This window comes from Ochotona princeps, chromosome 27 (assembly GCF_030435755.1).
Source record: "Ochotona princeps isolate mOchPri1 chromosome 27, mOchPri1.hap1, whole genome shotgun sequence".
NCBI classification, from domain to species: domain Eukaryota; kingdom Metazoa; phylum Chordata; class Mammalia; order Lagomorpha; family Ochotonidae; genus Ochotona; species Ochotona princeps.
Window position 1 is genome coordinate 7541525 of NC_080858.1, and position 18453 is coordinate 7559977.

General features: G+C 49.2%; 1 protein-coding gene across 8 annotated transcripts in view; it reads right to left on the reverse strand.

Annotated features, from left to right (window-relative positions):
• PPFIBP1 (PPFIA binding protein 1) overlaps positions 1 to 16482 on the reverse strand; it is a 129881-nt gene extending 113399 nt beyond the window's left edge. For 6 of the 8 annotated variants that reach the window (XM_058655736.1, XM_058655733.1, XM_058655732.1 and 3 more), the window contains exon 1: positions 16296 to 16482. The gene's annotated coding sequence lies outside the window, so the exon portion shown is untranslated. The remainder of the gene's footprint in view (positions 1 to 16295) is intronic. The other 2 variants (XM_058655735.1, XM_058655734.1) reach the window with 1 other exon arrangement.
• Between the last annotated feature and the right edge of the window lie 1971 nt (positions 16483 to 18453).

An 18453-nucleotide genomic window follows, 5' to 3' on the forward strand; every position in this document is an offset into this window, starting at 1 on the left:
TCACTCCACTTTCTCATGGACCAAGCAAACAGAAATTACATATGTGGTGGTACAGGACACATCTGTGCCAGATGTGTATCAACAAGCTGCTGGCCCCAGGAACTCAGCCTGTTAAGGGTCCTCTGTAGCTGCCTCCCACCATCTCTCTCACCCTCGCACCCTCTCTCCCAGGGGCCACTAATAAACTCGCTTCTACCCTAGGAGAAAGGAAAGCAAAACAAAAGCCACAAACAAGCCTTGGCCCAGTAAGATTCACCTTTTCTCACCAACTTCCCCTACACACACACACACACACACACACACACACACACACAGGTTCCTCCGTGGTACACAGGGAGCACCCATAGGCACTTCTTGACTGCTAACCCACATTGAGAAATTCTAACAAGCAGGCAAATTGAAACCATGGGCGCAGAGAAGACTGACTTCCGGGAACAGAAAGGATGAATTTCAGGATAGACAGAAGAAGGCAGAAAAGAAAATCAGCAGATTAAAAGACACAGTATTTCACATCACAGCAGTTTGGTTTGATGGCTGGCTGTGGTTCCCAACTCCCAAATTCCTGCTCATGGAAACCCTAGAAGGCAACAGCGACTCAAACACTTGAGTTCCTGCCATCCAGGTGGGAAGCTCCCAGCTTTAGCTCCAGCCAGTCCTGGCTATTGTGAGAATCTGGGGAATAAATTCTGTCTATCTCGCTCTCAAATTTTTTAAATTAAAAAGTTTTAAGTTAAGTCTCTATATCATCAAAAGTTCAAAGACAATCCAAATTGTAGAAATCATCAAAAAAAAAAAAGTTAGGTGAAAATATCTGCAACAACTGTCATGGTAAATGAAATCTATCAGCTAATATTTTATAACAAATAAAAAAGACAGTAATTCCCAATTAATAAGCTTAGCAGAGTACATACAAAAGTAGAAAACAAAATTTCAACATGATGGACTTCATCAATATCAAATATATAAAACAGGAAACAAACAGAAGCAGTGGGAGGAGTGGGTGGGATATGGCCACTACCTGCTCACTCCACTTTCGCATGGACCAAGCAAATAGAAATTACATATGTGGCGGTACGGGCCACATTTTCTCCAGAAAATTAGGAAACATTGCTAAAATGAGAAAAATCACTCTGATGATGGAAGCAAAACCAGCAGAAATTATTTTGACAAATGACAGCAACCCCAGTCCAGGGCACCTACCCAGCCTCAGCAACAATCCTGGCATCCACCCAGCCCTAGCCCAGCTCCAGTCCCAGCCCCAGTCCCAATCCTGGCATCCACCCAGCCCTAGCCCAGCTCCAGTCCCAGCCCCAGTTCCAATCCTGGCATCCACCCAGCCCTAGCCCAGCTCCAGTCCCAGCCCCAATCCCAATCCTGGCATCTACCCTGCCCTAGCCCAGCTCCAGTCCCAGCCCCAGTCCCAATCCTGGCATCTACCCTGCCCTAGCCCAGCCCCGTCCCAGCCCCAGCCCCAGCCCCAATCCAGGCATCTATAGCCCAAAACAGGCCCTGTGTGGTCTGTTTCAGCTGCTCTACAGAAAAGCTGAGAGAATAATCTGAAATTCTGAAAATGTCCACTGCTCAGATGTTCCCCAAAATCTAAAGCAATCTATCTGTTGTCCACAGGAATAAGTAAATCACGATCTATCCATGGAGGGAATATTTCACAGACCTTAGAAATATCTAAAGATATTCCAGTAGTATGAGGAAGTGCAAATCAAACAACGTTAACTTGGGAAAAAAAAAAAAAAAAGAGGAACACAAAATTATACTCACATTCTCCAAATATTTCAACTTTGGAAAACATGGATGAATAGGAAATAAACAGAAGGAAGCACCAGCTGGTGACTTTCTCAAAACTGTGCCTTTGATAAACTTTATCATACTAAATCTTTGGTAAGGTGGATTAATTTCATAATTACAAAAAAGCTGAAGTGTAAATCCACAATAAACAATAGATGGAAACCAACAACTTCCCACCTACTCTCTGGGACACCAAAGGCTACATGACAGGCAGACAGGCAAGGCAGCCAAGGAGGGCAAAGGGCTTTGTTTTATAGTTAAGACTGGAAAAACATGATTTTTCTGGACGTGAAAACAAACGCTTTTCAGGTTCCATGCATCCCTTAACCCAAGCCCTCCCCACCAGATGATTCCAACTGCACACCCAAAACTACCACCACTGATTCTACCAGGCAAGCCAGGAGGAAGTTGACTAGGTACGCCCTAAAAACTAATCATTGTTTTTATAACTCTGATACTTTTCTGATAACTCATGTTAGTACACAGTGTACTGTAAACAACCATCTCCTGTGAGACTATTTTTAAAGCTTATTCAAAATGCAGAGTGACAGAGAGAGAGATCTTCCATCTGCTGCCTCACTCCCCAGATGGCTATAATAGCCAGAGCTGGTCCAGGCCACAGCCAGGAGCCAGCAACTCCATCCAGCTCTCCCACACAGGTGGCAAAACCCAAGGACCTGGACCATCATTTGCTGCTTCCCAGGTGCATCAGCAGGAGGCTGGATCAGCAGTGGCACTACTGGGACTTGAACTGGCACTCTGACGTGAGATGTCAGTGTCACCGTCATTAACCTGCTACAACACAATGCCAGCTCCAGAGGGCACTTCTAAACCAGAGAGCGTGAGATCCTTGTTAAAGCCTCCCATGAACAAGAGTCACACAGGTTGCTAAAAACTGAGCACTGTAGTTACTGTTATATTAATGGGTTCTGATAGCAAAAGTATCCTATGGTCTTCAACCAGTATACAACCTAGGTGAAAAGGTAAAACAGGACAGACAAAGAGAAGCCTTAGGAGAGGACCCTCGGTTCTCTCATCTGGAAAATGAAGATCATGCTAGTGCTGCCCTCATAAGCAACTGAGATGGTGCCTGCAAGTTCCTACAGCAAAACACAATGTCAAAGAAGACAACGAGATACCAAGGATGTGCCCTAAGTCACAAGCAATGGAAAAATCACAGCGCTTCTAAGCCACCGGGTTGACAGACCAGCTCAATCTCACCACCCATTGGGGCACTGAGCATTGAAAACCCCAAATCATGACTGCCTCATTCCTGCAAAATGCTGAGTGACCTGGCCAGGGAAAGGCCAGCTTGGAGAAAAGCGTCAACCCAGATGAGGTTACAAGTGTCGAGAGGTGGCAACGGCCAGGTGAAGCCTCAGACAGGACTCTCCCCACTAAGGAGCCAGGGATGCTGGGAGGCATACACTCCATTTAGGTTAGGGACACAGTGATGCATTTCTCAGACCATAGCGCCAGCAGTCACATTGCTCCCAAAGCAGCCCAGACACCTCACTGCCCGTCCACTCATCACTCATGCTATGAAATCAGTCTCTAATCTCCTCTCTTTCACATTGTAATGGGGCACCAGCCACTGATGGCACTTAATTCACAACGGAGTTTCTGCACCCCGCCCTTCCCACACCCCCTAGCTCCATTCAGGTTAACGGAAGGCACAAAAGGTGCACCCTGCCCCTCCTGCCTTCCGCACCATTCACAACAACTGACAGTGTGGAAATTACTTGGAGGTTCCGCGCACCTAGTCTCCTGTTGTGTTACCTTAGCTTAGCTAACTACAGAAAAACTTTGGTAACTCCCAGCCTGCCTGAAACTGTTTGTACTGCATGGCTCTCAATCTGATTGGAGGATGAGAGCTTAAAGACCCCTGACTTTTGCTGCTCTGTGTAGTAGCTCCTGGAATGTAGCGGGAGCTGCTGTTGTCAAGCCTGGACAATAAAGACTCCTCCTAACATCCTACACTTGGGTCCGGTGTGATCTCTCTCACACTCCATAACAATATCCAAATGGCAGCAGGTGAACTTCAGGAACAGAAATCTCCAAACCAAGGGTGAGCTAAGCCATCTTAAATACTGCACAGGCCGCCCCCAAACTCACTCCCTGTAGTCCCCATCTGCTGGAAGGCACAGTTCCAGAAGGTCCCAGAAAGCTCTGGAAGAAAGAGGAGAGCAACCGCAGAGGCCCAGCAGATAGCTCTTAGCACCTGTGCCAGTGAGGGCAGGGACACAGGCTAATGCAGGGGCAGAGAAAATGCAGGGACTGACATTGTGGCGTAACAAGCTAAGCAAAAGCATCCCATGTAGGAGAGGTGGCTCACATCCCAGCTCCTCTGATTCTGATCCAGCTTCCTGCTAATGTGCCTGGGAGGCAGCTGTGAACCATGGGTGGAAGATCTCTCTCTCTTCTCTGCTTTTCAGATAAATACATAAATCCTTTTTTAACAATTGTGGGAAATTTGAGCAATTCTGCAAGAAATGTCAACACTCTTGTATTTGTACTTGGAACTGGCACTACACAATATAAAATGAACAGTAAGCTTTATACTAATAATTTTTAAATAATTTTTAAAATTTAAATCACATCATAATCCTAATATTTAACTTCTCTTCACTTGGAATGATATGACACTCAGGAGGGGGAAAGAAAGAAGCTTTGTATTGAGTCCCTGTTACAGAATTTATTTTCCTGCTTTTTGAATAAGGGACCACACATTTTATATTGCACTGGGCTGCACAAATTGTTAGCTGACACTGCTAAGAACCATTGACCTCAAGACTGATACGTTAAAATGTGCCACACAGACTGGAACAAGCCCTTACTCAACGCACCCCCAACAAGTCCATTAATGCATTGATGGGGGCAGCACCGAGTTTTAGCACAGCAGCCTCTCTTACCTGCAGGGCTTCATATCAAGACCCCTCAATGGGTGCCCAAAACTGCAGATGGGGGTGAACCCTCAGTTTCTCTTCTGAAGTTTTCCCCTATCTAAAACTACTTGTGATAACGTTCTGGAACGATGTGAATGTTTGCTGCTCATGTCTTCTGCCCACAAACTTTTCGCATCGTGCGTAAGCATTTAGTGTTCAGTGGCTAGGACTTTTACTGCGTGGGGTGCCACAGCAGCCCTAGCATGAATGCCTCTTCCTTTCCTCACTATTTGGCCAAAGACTGCTTCTATCAAAGAGCTCTACAAACTCAGCACACAATGTTTTCCTTTACAGGTCCAGTCCAGAATTTTTACCTTTCCACTTCAAGGAAGACCTCGACAGCCCCTCTTTGGCATAATCCAACCAGCAGTATCAATTCTCATACTCTGAGGCCACTATTCAGTAAAACAGAGATACTTGCGCCCAAACACTGTGATACCAAAACACTGTCTGATCACTGAGTCAGCTATCAAGCAATGAATGCGTGTGTGGCATACACAGCATGAGTACACTGGATCAGGAATGGGATGGAGCAGAACCACATTAAACAACACACAACATAAAGCAAATCAACTGTTTATTTCTGGACTGTTCAGAAATAAACAACTGGATTGCTCAGACCGCACTTGGCCCTGGGAACTGAAAATAGTGGAAAGCAAAGTGGAGGAGGACAAGGGAGCACTCCCCACCCCACACTCTCAAAGACTAAAAGCTACTGCCATCCCGAGCCCCTCATGTCACTAGCACAGCGGAGCTGCAGAAGTCACAGCACAACACCTTGGCAGCTACTGTCCCAGGAATACCTAGAGGAGCACTTAGCACAAAGGTCTGTCTGGCCCACACCTCCATCCATCCTGTGAAGCACTTTTTGGGGCCTGGGGAACCCCAGGCTGCTCAGCACTCACGCTGCCCCCACCAAGCTGATCTGGGAACCGTGAAATCCTCTTGTGTAAAAACTTCTTCAAACACAGCCGTATTTTCCTTTGCCTAGCTCCATTCTCCCTGTTACTTACTGATTTACTATATAGGAGGGTTTTTTGGGGGGTTGGAGGCTGCCGACCACTTTCTACTTCAGTAAATGAACTTCCTGCCTGGAAGCACATGCTCACACTGCATTGTTTAGACAGACATTTGTCATTCTTTCACGTTTTGCCTCTGTGTCACCGAATCCTCCAAGGACCAGAGCTTTGGAGGCTGAAGGACTTGTCTGTGCCTTTTCCTCTCTCCACTTCCTACCCGGCTGAACACAAAATGAAGGCTGCCCATCCTTCCTTCATCTCACAGTAAGAGGGGTTTCAAGATGAACCAGCCACCTTCCTCCTGAGTCCTTCTGGCTCTGAGTCCTTCTCAATCTTGAACCCTTCTCTGTTCCTCAAAGCCAGGCAATGGGGACACGCTTCTCCCTGAACAATCTTTTGTGTGCCATCATCAGCGGAGAGGAGCAGCTCCTCTCCCCTGTCCTTGCCATCAGCTCCTTGTGGTACCGAGAGTGCTTCCTTGGCCAGCGCCACCCACTGCTCTGCCAGTTCCTGCTCTGTCTCCTTAAGGACCTGCTCTGGCCTGACCATTGTTAAATTTTAAAGTCAGGGGTTCGCTCTGAGCCTGTGTGCCTGCTTCTCCCCAGGTATCCACACACTGTGTTAGGGGAGCTCATCCAGTCTCACCTGTGATGTCAACAACCCCAGGGAGGTGACCCACCAGTCTGGGATTTCTGAATTCTTGCTTATCTCCTCCTGTGGATAACGCTGACTCACACTTCTCAATGGTCAAAGATGACCCGTGCCAGAGGCAGGACCAGGAAATGTCCGAAGACATGGTCCCTGGGGCTATCCCTGCCTGACGTAAAACCTGAATCGCACACACACAGGCTGTGTGACTAAGGGGAAGTCGCTCAGTATCTCTGAGATTCCACATCTATAGTTTGATAATCACCTGAAATAGAAGATGCAAGAGTTTGGTGTGGAACAAGTTACTTCTACATACGTTAATGGCTGTTGCTGTTATTCTCCTGAAGGTCTGCCAAGACAGGAACTACTGCTGCGCTTTCACAAGGAAAACGGCAAGTAGATTATAGGAGCCTGTGATGGAAATCTCAAGCTCCAGATGCCCAAATCTGAACTCATCCCATTTCCCACTAAATTTCCACCTGGGAAATACAAGTGGGCAACAAAAATATATGAAAACTGCTAAGAATCAGGGCAGCAGGAAAATGAAAGCTGAAAACACAATGATGTATTATTTCACTCCAGTTAGAGGGACTATTACCACAAAGACAAAAAACAACAAATGCTGGTGAGGATGTGGGGCAAAGGCAACCCTCCGGACAGTATTAGTGGGAAAGGAAATTAGCACGATGATGGAGACCAATAGGAAGCTCCCTTAAAAACTAAAATTAGAGCTGCTATGCAACCCAGTCATCCCACTTCAGAGTGTATATGGCAAGGAAATAAAATCAACATACGAAAAAAATACCTGCACTTGTTGAGGACGGCCCAATGCATTGGGACACTGCACCCGCGTGGGAGACCCGGAAGAGGTTCCTGGTCCCGGCATCGGATTGGTGCGTACCGGCCCCGTTGCGGCTCACTTGGGGAGTGAATCATCGGATGGAAGATCTTCCTCTCTGTCTCTCCTCCTCTCTGTATATCCGGCTTTCCAATAACAATAAAATCTTTAAAAAAAAAAATACCTGCACTCCCACAGTCATGGCAGCACTATGCACAATGGCAAAGACCAAGCTAGTGCCCATCAACAAAGGAACAGATGAGGAAAATGTGAAATGAATATACAATGGAACACAGTTCAGCCAAAATAAAAAACGCGACTTCTTAAAATCTGCAGCAAAGTGGACGGAAAGGGGAACCCGTATGTGAAGGCAAACAGGCCAGCAGGGCAAACACAGCATGCTCTCTTAGGCACATGGATGTTTAAAAAAAGTCAACCTGAACTTCAAAGCGATGAGTGCAGGCCGTAAGAGGGAGGTGGAGGAGAGAGAACACCGCTGGGTAATGAGATCCAGGACAGCAAATTCAAGTGTTGCAGAACACAGTGTGGTGACAATGACTCACAACAAAATATCACATATTACAGGGGACTGCGAAGATTTAGAAGAGCCCAAAGACTCCAAACACAAGAAAATCAGAAATGCTAATTCACTGATCTGACCTATTTATGTCATATTCGTGCGCTGCAGTGTCACGCTGCACACCACAAAAATACATACGGCTAACGTGTCAATCAAAAAAATTCCCAACTTTGTCATGGATATGCTTCTTGAACTAAGGGTGCTCTGTCTCCGTGACCATTTACATCCCTAATAGACATTCAAGAAACTATTACTAGTCACCAACAGATTTAGTAGATCTCATAACCTTTTTTACTTAAAAAAAAAAAAACTCATTTTAAAACATACTCATGCCACTCTCCTTAAACTCCTCTAAGATGCAGCCCCTTATACCAATCTCTACAACACTGATCTGCCTTCTTTCTCTGAATTTAAGCCCACCATAGTTTATATTTCCCTCCAAATCCAAGGCTGCGTGTTCATCTCCTGCTACTAACTCCCTCAAAATCTAGTCTCTACCCTACAAGAACCATTCAAATCCCACCCCCTCCAGAGAGACCCCCACAAACCCCATATGAGTTTCTCTATGCTCTAGCTCACAGCATTATGGTCCCGCATTGACCTGCCAAAGCCCTAACTGATGTGTACAAATGTAATACAGTTTGGAGAAGGTGTTTGGTGATAATGGTTGAGACATCCCTTAGGATGCTCACATCCTCTGCCTGAGTACTTGGGTCTGGGTCCCAGTTCCACCTTGATCCAGCTTCCTGCTAGAACCAGACACTCCAAAAAGGGATGTGGGCAAACCAAGTGTGACTTAACCATTGCACTAAACACCCACCCCTCTATTACCAATTTCTAATGACTTTCATTCCTTGATTTAAAAAAAAAGTCAGGGTTCAAGTTGAGGATCTGTGTGGCTCCAAAACCTGTTTTTCTCCTGCAGAATACTTTCCATTCACATAGCAAAAACTGAACTAAACTTTTTTTTTTCCTGAAAATTAGAATCTGCTAAGATCACATTGTGCTGCAAGTACCAGACTCAGCTTCTGTGGCTTAACCAAATAGAGCTGTTGTTCTTCTCATAGGAAGTCAGGAGTCGGACAGATGAAGTTGGCTACAACAGTCCCATAACCAACAGCAGCTTCCTCCTAACTGCCCACCTTACCACTCTCCACCCTCACAGTTCTTGTCTCTGGTCGCAGATGCTTGCTCAAGCAGAACATACCATCCAAGACAGTGCACAAATGGCCTAGTGGTTCAGGTGGCCGCATCACAGCAGTGTGCCTGGGGTGGGTACCCAGCTCCAGCCTCCGACTCCAGCTTCCCACTAATGAGGACCTTGTGAGGCAAGAGTGCAGGCTCTAGGGGCTGCATTCCTGCCATTCCTAGATTTCCTTCCAGGTTCCCGGTTTGTGCCCTGACCAGCCCCAGATGCTCCAAGTATCTAAGCAGTTAAACCAGCAGATGGAAGTCCTTTGTCTGTTTGTCTGTCTCTGGCTCTCAGCTAAATAAATAACAACAAAAGAGAAAAATAGCATCCAGGGAGGAAAATAAGGAAGCACAGAGAACAAAGGGCCTTATGGACAGGTGCAGACAGGCTGTCCCTTATAATGAAGTGGATGGGATAGGGCATCCAGTTCCTGGGCCTGGATAGCATCACTCAGACACTTCCACCATTGAGGGCATTCTGGGCAATCAGTCACTGCTCAGTGACCATGGAGTGAATTACATACCTGGGCTCCACTGTAGGACAGAGGGGAGGAAGAATTGGTTGGGCATCCAGCCATATCTATCACACAGGGGAATGTGACATACCCAGACATCCCAGACCACCAAATAATGCAGGGGACAAACAGCCAATAGAGGATCGCAACTCTCGACTGTGTTTGGAAGTTCTCTCGACTGTGCATGCTCACACCATGCAGGAAGACAGCAGACTGTGGGAGTGACAGATGCACCCGAGCCACTGATCTGCAGAGGTTGTTCAAGTCCCATCCCTCACCCACAGGGTCTGGGAGGACTCACAGTTCCATCCAGACGGTTCCTCTGATGGTCACTGCTTCCCAGAGCGGACTTGGCCCTCGAGGCCTGCCCTCTAGCCTCTTGCATCATTCAGAAGAGAAAGAATGTGTTCAAATTCCAGCTCAGCCCAAAGCAAGCTCTCCCCCCAGAGTGCTGTTCTAAGCAGCAGGATCTCTAGAAAAAGGTGAACAGTATTTATGCTCCTGCAGCCACTCTTGTCAACTTAGTCACTAGACTAAGAAAGTAGACCATGCAGTCAACCTCACTTTCTCTTTCTTCCAGGTAAAGACAACTCAGCAAACTTTCCTCAGGGGGAAAAAAAAAAACCTCAACACTGGGACAGGCAGGTGTTTGGCGCAGCAGGTAAGAGGCTGTTCGAGACTCCCATGTGGCCTATTCGCAAATGCCTGGTCAGGTCCTGCCTCTGCTTCCCATTCTAGCTTCTTGCCAGTGTGCACCCTGGGAGGCAGCAGATGCTGCCTTGGCCATCGGGGTCCCTGTCAGACAAGAAGAGACCTGGACTGTGTTCAGAGCGCCTAGCTTTGGCCTGGCCCCGCCCCAGCTGTCGTGGCCCTGTGGGAAGGGAACCCACAGATGGAGATCTCTCTGATTCTAAAATAAACTAGGCATTTGGTGCAGCAGTTGAGACTTTGCCCAGGATGCCCTCATTCCCTGTGGGTTCGGATCCCGCTTCCATCCCTGATCCCAGCTTCCTGCTGCTGTGCATCACGGCAGGCAGCTGCTGATGTCTCAGGTACTGGCACCCCTGCCCCCCCAGGAGAACAGAATGGCGTGTCCTCTCTTGGCTTTGGACACAGCAGGTATTCGGAAAGTGAACCAGCAGATGGGCTCTTTATCTTTTTGAACCCCTGCCTTTGAGTACAATGGAAATCAATAAGTCAAAAACTTTCTTAATAATTCCAAATGCCACTGTGGCAGGACTGCATTTATGCAAAAGGCTATGGATAGAAAGAGGGTGACAATGGGCCAGCAGAAATGCAGAAGAAGCAAACATGGGGTGGGGAAGTACAACTCTTTGTCCTTGCTGGGACAGACTTAACCCACTTGCCAACCAGCCTATTCAATTCTTCCCAAGGACCACCCGATGTGCCTAACGCTGGGCCCACTTGGTTTCAAAGAGACTTTTGAAAACAGCACCGCTGGTTCTTTCATCAGGTGAGATGAGCTTCCCTGCATGCAGAGACACACACACACCAGGGAGGGGCAGGCTTACCCTCCTGAACATGGGCTTGCTTCTACGGCAAACGCTTCATTTCCCTGAATTAAAGAAGAAGTGAAAACACCCAGACTCACTCTGGAGTCCGGAGCGTGTCCGCAAAATCTCTGGCCAGCCCAAACTAGTCTACAACCTTCTTCCTACATAACCCATAGTTGAGACACACACCTCGGCCAGGAAGACAGGCACCCAGTACAATCTGAGTTTGTATGATTCCTGCAGTCATGGATGTTTTTGGGTGGACCACTGGGTAAAAACTGCCCAACGCTCTTTCTATTTTGAACTTGTTATTCTTGCCAAGAAATACAAGGATGGGTGTGTGGGCCACTCAGAAGTTGAGTCACAGCAAGGACCCAGAGACCCAAAACCAAGTCCAGTCACCAAACCCAGCTCTGATGACACACCCGCCTGGCCCACGCACAGTGCAAAGCCCTATTACCAAAACAGAAACACTCATGAGGGCTACAGACAGGGACACATTTCACAGCCCGCCCCGCCCCCCAACTCCCTCAAAGTAGCTAGCCACAATAATCATTATATTTCAAATGAACAGTATAAAGGCCATACAGGAATATTTGTATTTTGTAGGGCAGGTTAATTCAGTTCAGTTCTTTCAAGCCACCAGCTCTACTTAATAAAGCAACAATTTTTGAGGTGGTTTTATATGTGACAAAAGCTGCAGGGTTTGTCACTAAAAGATTGTGACATGCACTGTAATGAATTTGGGAAGCACACGTCTTAAGATTCTACCAATGGGGCCCGGCGGCGTGGCCTAGCGGCTAAAGTCCTCGCCTTGAAAGCCCCGGGATCCCATATGGGTGCCGGTTCTAATCCCGGCAGCTCCACTTCCCATCCAGCTCCCTGCTTGTGGCCTGGGAAAGCAGTCGAGGACGGCCCAATGCATTGGGACCCTGCACCCGCGTGGGAGACCCGGAAGAGGTTCCAGGTTCCTGGCTTCGGATCGGCGCGCATCAGCCCGTTGCGGCTCACTTGGGGAGTGAATCATCGGACGGAAGATCTTCCTCTCTGTCTCTCCTCTGTATATATCTGGCTGTAATAAAATGAATAAATCTTTAAAAAAAAAAATAAAAATAAAAAAAAAAGATTCTACCAATGTGGGCAACAGTACAAGCCCAGAGCAGTTTTTGTCCAGTGTCAGATTGGGAACAGTCTGATGGCTGACTCAGTAGTGAAGTGATCAAACTACAGTGCTGGCCAGCGGACGAACACTTTGTCCCTTCCATGCTCGAACAGCACCAAGCATCCAAAAGTGACAATAGCTGTTAACTGTCTGGATGCTCTTCTTTAAACTCATCTGTTTGGTCACAACTCAAAAGACAAAAAGTAATAATAATGACTCCCAGGGAGCTTTCGCAAGTGGCTGCTCAAGTGCGACTTTTCTTCCACCTAATTTCAGAACCAACATGACTTTCTAGGGAAACATGAAAATAAAACCATCACGCTCCTACTCCCCATGTGCTCACTGTAAGCCATGCTTCTTTCATAAAGAGTTACACCTGGGGTGAGTATTTGGCATAGGGGTTAAGATGCCAACCGGGACACCAAATCATGAATCCACGGGCCTGGGTTTGAGTCCAGGCAACTGCAAATTCTCACCCAAGGAGGCAGGGGTGAGGGCCCATCTACTGGGATACTGTCACGCACATGGGAGACCTGGACTGAATTCTCAGCTCCTTAGCTTCAGCCTGGCCCAGCCCTGTCTGCTCCAGGTATCTGAGAAAAGAAGCAGCAGATGGATGCTCTGTCTCTGCTTCTCAGAAAGAAAAAGGAAGACACAGACCCAAGCATGAAAGGATCCACACTCATGACTTCACTCTCCACAGTTTTGGATCTGGCCACAACATGTAATCCTATCACGAGAAGACGGAAGTAGGAGACTTTGCAGGGGGGCAGGTTGAAAATGGCACTGCTCTTTCTGGTCAGGTGCTTCTGTTGCTCGGGCACCTCGACTCTTGGCTGACCCAGGACAGGTAATCCCTTGAGCATGGTCCCTGAGTACTGCTTAGGAGATATAGCAATGTTATTTCTGGTTTGTGTACTACCAGGAGTTCCAGGAGAGGTGAGGCCTAGCAGTCATGGAATGTGGGCAGAGAAGCCAGGGAAAGGTGAATGTCTGCAGCTTTGGAAGTGTGTCCAGGTTATTCGTTGCATGTCTATTAAGATAACGTATGTTGTTAGGGAAGCTGGGACACCGTTGAGGGTAATGACCATTTGTTCCTCTTGGGGTTATATTTGGTTGCATTATAGTTGGTTGGATTGCCATATGGACCTGTGATTTGTTATTTCTAGTGTGCTCTATTATTACCAAGCTTGGTTAATAAAGACTCCTTAATAAACCTTAAAAAAAGAAAGAAAGAAAAGAAAATGATACTGCTTGGGATACAGGCACTTTGAAGGAAAAAGGACAACTCAAAAAGCTGATTTCCCAAATGAACTTACGGGAACACAAACCCCTCAGGACTCTAAAGACAGGTTGTTGAAGAACTCAGCCCCCCCAGTCACTGTGTGGAAAAGGAACTTGCTTTCATTTACTTGAGGCTGGGATGTTGGGTGACAAGAAGGCAACACGTGCAATGAACCCATCCTCAAGAACCTTGTTTCCCGGGCCCGGCGGCGTGGCCTAGCGGCTAAAGTCCTCGCCTTGAAAGCCCCGGGATCCCATATGGGTGCCGGTTCTAATCCCGGCAGCTCCACTTCCCATCCAGCTCCCTGCTTGTGGCCTGGGAAAGCAGTTGAAGACGGCCCAATGCATTGGGACTCTGCACCCGCGTGGGAGACCTGGAAGAGGTTCCAGGTTCCAGGCTTCGGATCGGCGCGCACCGGCCCGTTGCGGCTCAGTTGGGGAGTGAGTCATCGGACGGAAGATCTTCCTCTCTGTCTCTCCTCCTCTCTGTATATCTGGCTGTAATAAAATAAATAAATCTTTAAAAAAGAAAAAGAAAAAAGAACCTTGTTTCCCAAATATGTCTGTGGTACCCCCTGGAAGTTGAACATGAGAGCTCTTTAACAACAGGGTGGCCTGAATGTCCACTAAGGCCAGACGGTCCTCGTGTAAAAAGCATGGGGATGGGTTTTCAAAAAGTTCGTGCCAATGTGCCACTATCAACACCAAGTGGATTTCATTTTTTTTTATTTAATATTTTCTGTATGAAAGGAAGGTTATCTCTTCCATTTTCCACAAACTTTTTCAAGTGTCTTCATACTGATTGCGACTGGAAGGGCTGCTGTGGAAAAGGAATTTAACCATAGCTGGATCCCATCTTCCCCATCATGCAAACACCACTCACATGTGGACCTTTGAAGGGACCATGTCAGTACCCCACACAGTTCAAATTCAGCAGGGAACAGCACTGAACTCAAACTGGGAAAGGAAGAATCTGAACTTGGCCCTTAAGAGAGCACCTCCTTCACCTGACCCGTTTTTGCAGCTCTGTCTTTTGGGGTCAGACTGTAGTGTGGGCACGCAAACAGTTCACACATACAAACACACCTCTTTCCCACTGAAAACGTGCCCTGGGAAATACACAATCCTTTATGTATTGAGCCATCAACCATTCCTGTGTAAAGGTCCACCACACAAGGCAAAAAGCAAAACAAATAAACAACAACAAAAAAAAACCACACTCTGATCTTCCCAGGAAGGCACTTGCTCCCTTTTCAAAAAATCTTGCAAATCTTTACCCATGCTGGGCTATTCAGTTCTTTTTTTTCTTTCAAACATGGAAGAACAATACAGACCCAGGTGTTCCAGAAAGTACAGCCAAACAAAACACTTTTTTCTAGCCTGGCAACCCAGTGTCCCAGAACATCAAAGAGAGAGCCCCTGCCACATTTCCTGACTCCCTGGCTTCTTCCATCGCCCCCCTCCATCCCTCACCCCTCCCCTCAGCTCCTGGAAATACCCTTTGCCTGCAGGGCCCCGGGAGGTGCCTCTGACTCACAACGAGGTCCATTCTCATTTCCTGCAAGACCTGGCCACAGAGGGATCCCACTGCTGGGGGAACCTCCAGAAAAAGACGGGGAGGAGTGGAGGAGGATTTGATTCAGCTCACATGTCTTTCTTCCTGGCTCCTAGAAACCAGGCTTCTGTATGTGCACCCCATCCCTCCAAAATCACTCACCCCCACTGACTACCTTGGACACAACCTCTGCCAAGCGGGGAAAAAAAAAATCTGGAAACAGGAAATAAACAGTCCTCACCAGGACATTCTCCCACGGCTCAAACTCATCTCTTTGCTGGTGACAGCCAACCGCTTTCCCTCAACATCAAACTTGGACTTTAACCCAAATGCGGGATCTGTCCTTGCTCGGCTCACTCCCAGCAGCTCTCACTGAAAGCCAGGGTTTGTTTTGGTCCCCACACTCTAGAGTCCGTATGCCACACCTTCCACCATCTTCCCTTGGCAAAGCTTCCTTCTGCACACACACACACACACACACACACACACACACACTCTTGGAAACAACCACCAGGGTGGGGACAGGAAGCAGAGCTGAGGACCCCCCAACCCCCTCCCAGCCCCTCAGGTCCCGGCTGGCCACGGACCAGGGCTTGGAGTTCTGGAAGCGTGTCCCCAGCAGACCACTGCTCCCAGAGCAGGTCGCTCCCTACAAGTCCGTATGTGACATGAACCCCTAAAAGCAACCTTGCCATTAAGATAGAACAGGCCACACGAGGTCTAAAACCAAAAACAACCAAACCAAAAAAACCCTCCTTCTTCAGGAGGATCATTTTTCAGTCAGCGACTCAGCAACTTTTTGCGTTTTTAAATACACCCACTCACCCGACTCACCCCAAACACGTAGGGCTCTGATGGGGGAGCTCTGGCATCCCCGAGGAACCGAGGTGTGGGGAATGGGTGTCTGAGGGCACAGACTGGACCCCGACACCTCCAATCCCGGGGTGGTGGGGCTTTCCACAAGGAAGCCACATGGGAGCCACAGAAGTTCAGCTTCAACCTGCCCTCTCCCCTAGAACACACCCCAAAAGTGCCAGCGCCCCCCCACTGCACCCGCCCCCCAAGGAAACGAGGGAGGGGTGCGGGGAGGGTGGAGTAGAAATGAGTTCGGAAGGAAAACCCGCCCGAGGAGGAGGAGTGGCGACTCAACACCCAGGGGCAGACACACACACACACACACACACACACACACACACAACGGTGCCACCTCCCCAGTCCCAAGCCGTAACGATCGCCCTCACCTGGGCGTGAGTTCTTCAAGTTCCACTTCACTTCCACTCGGGAGACTCAAGGTTCCGGTGTCCGGGACGGCCGAAGGCTGGCGGAACGCGAGTCCTTCGGTCCCTCGGCCCAGCGAGTCCTTCCGTCCGCCCTACACCATGTCAGGAATCCGGGCAGGCACCGAGCTGGGAGCTGACATCACTCCCAGTCCCAGGTACCTCCCCCTCCCACTGCCGCGGCCCCGCCCCCGGCGGCCGCCAGCCAACGAGCGCTCTCGGGGGGCGGGTCGGCGCGCCTGCGCCCCCGCTGATTGGGCGCCACAACCGTCACTCCTAGCAGTCCCACTAATTTTATACATTCCTTGCCCAGCGAGACTGGGCTGGAAGTGGGTGTAGATGGAAGGGAAAAAAAAAAAAAAAGACTACGAAGGCTTCCCCCATCCCGAGAGCGCCTTTCCTCAGGGACGAAGCAGGCTGATCGTGCAGTCGGCTTTCTTTGACGCGCTCGGACGCGAGCCAGCCCCCCGACCCCTTTGGCGGGACACACAATCGCGCCGTGTCTCGGGCAAGTGTGCGCCCGGCGGCGCGTGGGGCCGAAAATGGCCAGTTGCAAGTCCTGGCCGAGGAGGGCGTGGCGGGCTCCCGGGACGGCTGGCTGCTTGCTTTGCCTCGGGGGTAGCAGGGATTTGCAACACCACGGGTGCGTGTCCAGCGGTGGCCGGGGGGGATAGAGCTGCTGTGGGCGCTCGTTGTCCACTGCGTGGTGCAGATCACGCCCCGCCGGCTTCCCCCAGACAAATGAAACTGGATCTCAGGGAGGGGAGAGACAGTGCGGTTTGTTGGCCTTTTCCTCCGAGGGGCCTTGTCAGGCAAGACTGTTGAAATCCAGGGGGGGCGTGGGGGAGTGGGTGGAGGGGTGGGAGCTAGGGAGAAGCCCCGCGATGGAGGCCCTGCAGGCCACAAGAGAATAATTACCGTGGGACAGAAGCCAATTGTCAGCGACTGCACTATCAATTAAGAATTAACCAGCATTTACTCCTGACCGGGGCTGTCCCATCAAATCCCCGGGGTGCACACAACAGGAGTGGCTTGGTGTATCTGAGACGTGGATAGCATATTAGCTATCATCTGCCAGAAATGCAACAGATTAATTACTGTGATGGATGTTATTGGGTTTGGATCAATGACATGCACCTGTCATCGTCCTGCATTCCCCCCCCCAAAAAAAAATCTCTCAAGGGGGCTCACGTCTGGAAGCCGAGCCATTAGCTTGATGTCAGCCTCAGGAATCAAGGGCTGGCGTTATCTGGAACATTACTCCGGGTGATCAGAAACTGCGGTGGACACTCGGGTTTGTTCGTCCTCCCTAACCCCACAAGGCCACAGCCACACACACTCCCAGACCCCAGGAGCCTGCCCTCACATTCCCATAGTGTCATCCATCCTACCTCCCCCCCCATGTCTAAGTCATTGTCCAACCCCATTTTCCCCAGCCATGAAGCCATCTCACTCCCCACTGGTGCTCAGTTTTGCCATCCGTATGCACCCCCTCGACGCCAGCTACCATTCTCCCCAGCCATCCCAGGCTGCCCCTTTATGTTCTCCCTCCCCCAGCATTCCACCGAATCTCCCACTTCACCCCTGGGAGGCCTGGGCATCCCAGTCACACAGCTCTATCCAGCTTCTTACCTTTTGGCCTAACTGCAATCCCCACTGGGCTGTAAGTGGACTTCCACCCTTCTCCCAAAGCCTAATTACACACACATCCTTGCCTTCTGGCCAGACTCCGTTACCATGTGGCTCAAGCCCTTTGCCCAGCCCAGTCACTTCCTTGCCGGGCAACCTGGAGGAAGTCACTCAAACACCCACCTGGAACCTCAATTATCTTCCCTCTTAAAATGGGGCTGAAAACACTTGTGTCAAGGTTGTACCCAAGATTGCTGGCGTGGTACAGACACCTGTGCAGGTCAACACATATCCTGTCTTCCCCAGGCTCTGAAGGACAACTCCCCCTGCTTAAAACCACAATTTCAACTTTTCTGCTTCAGCCTTAGACCCACTCGCCCACCATTCATTCAGCAGCCCTGATCCGGCCACCTCCCTGCCCCCAGGGATACGCCTGCCTGCCTTGCAACCCAGATGTCTTCCTCACACAGGCCTGGAGGCCACCAGCCAGTCC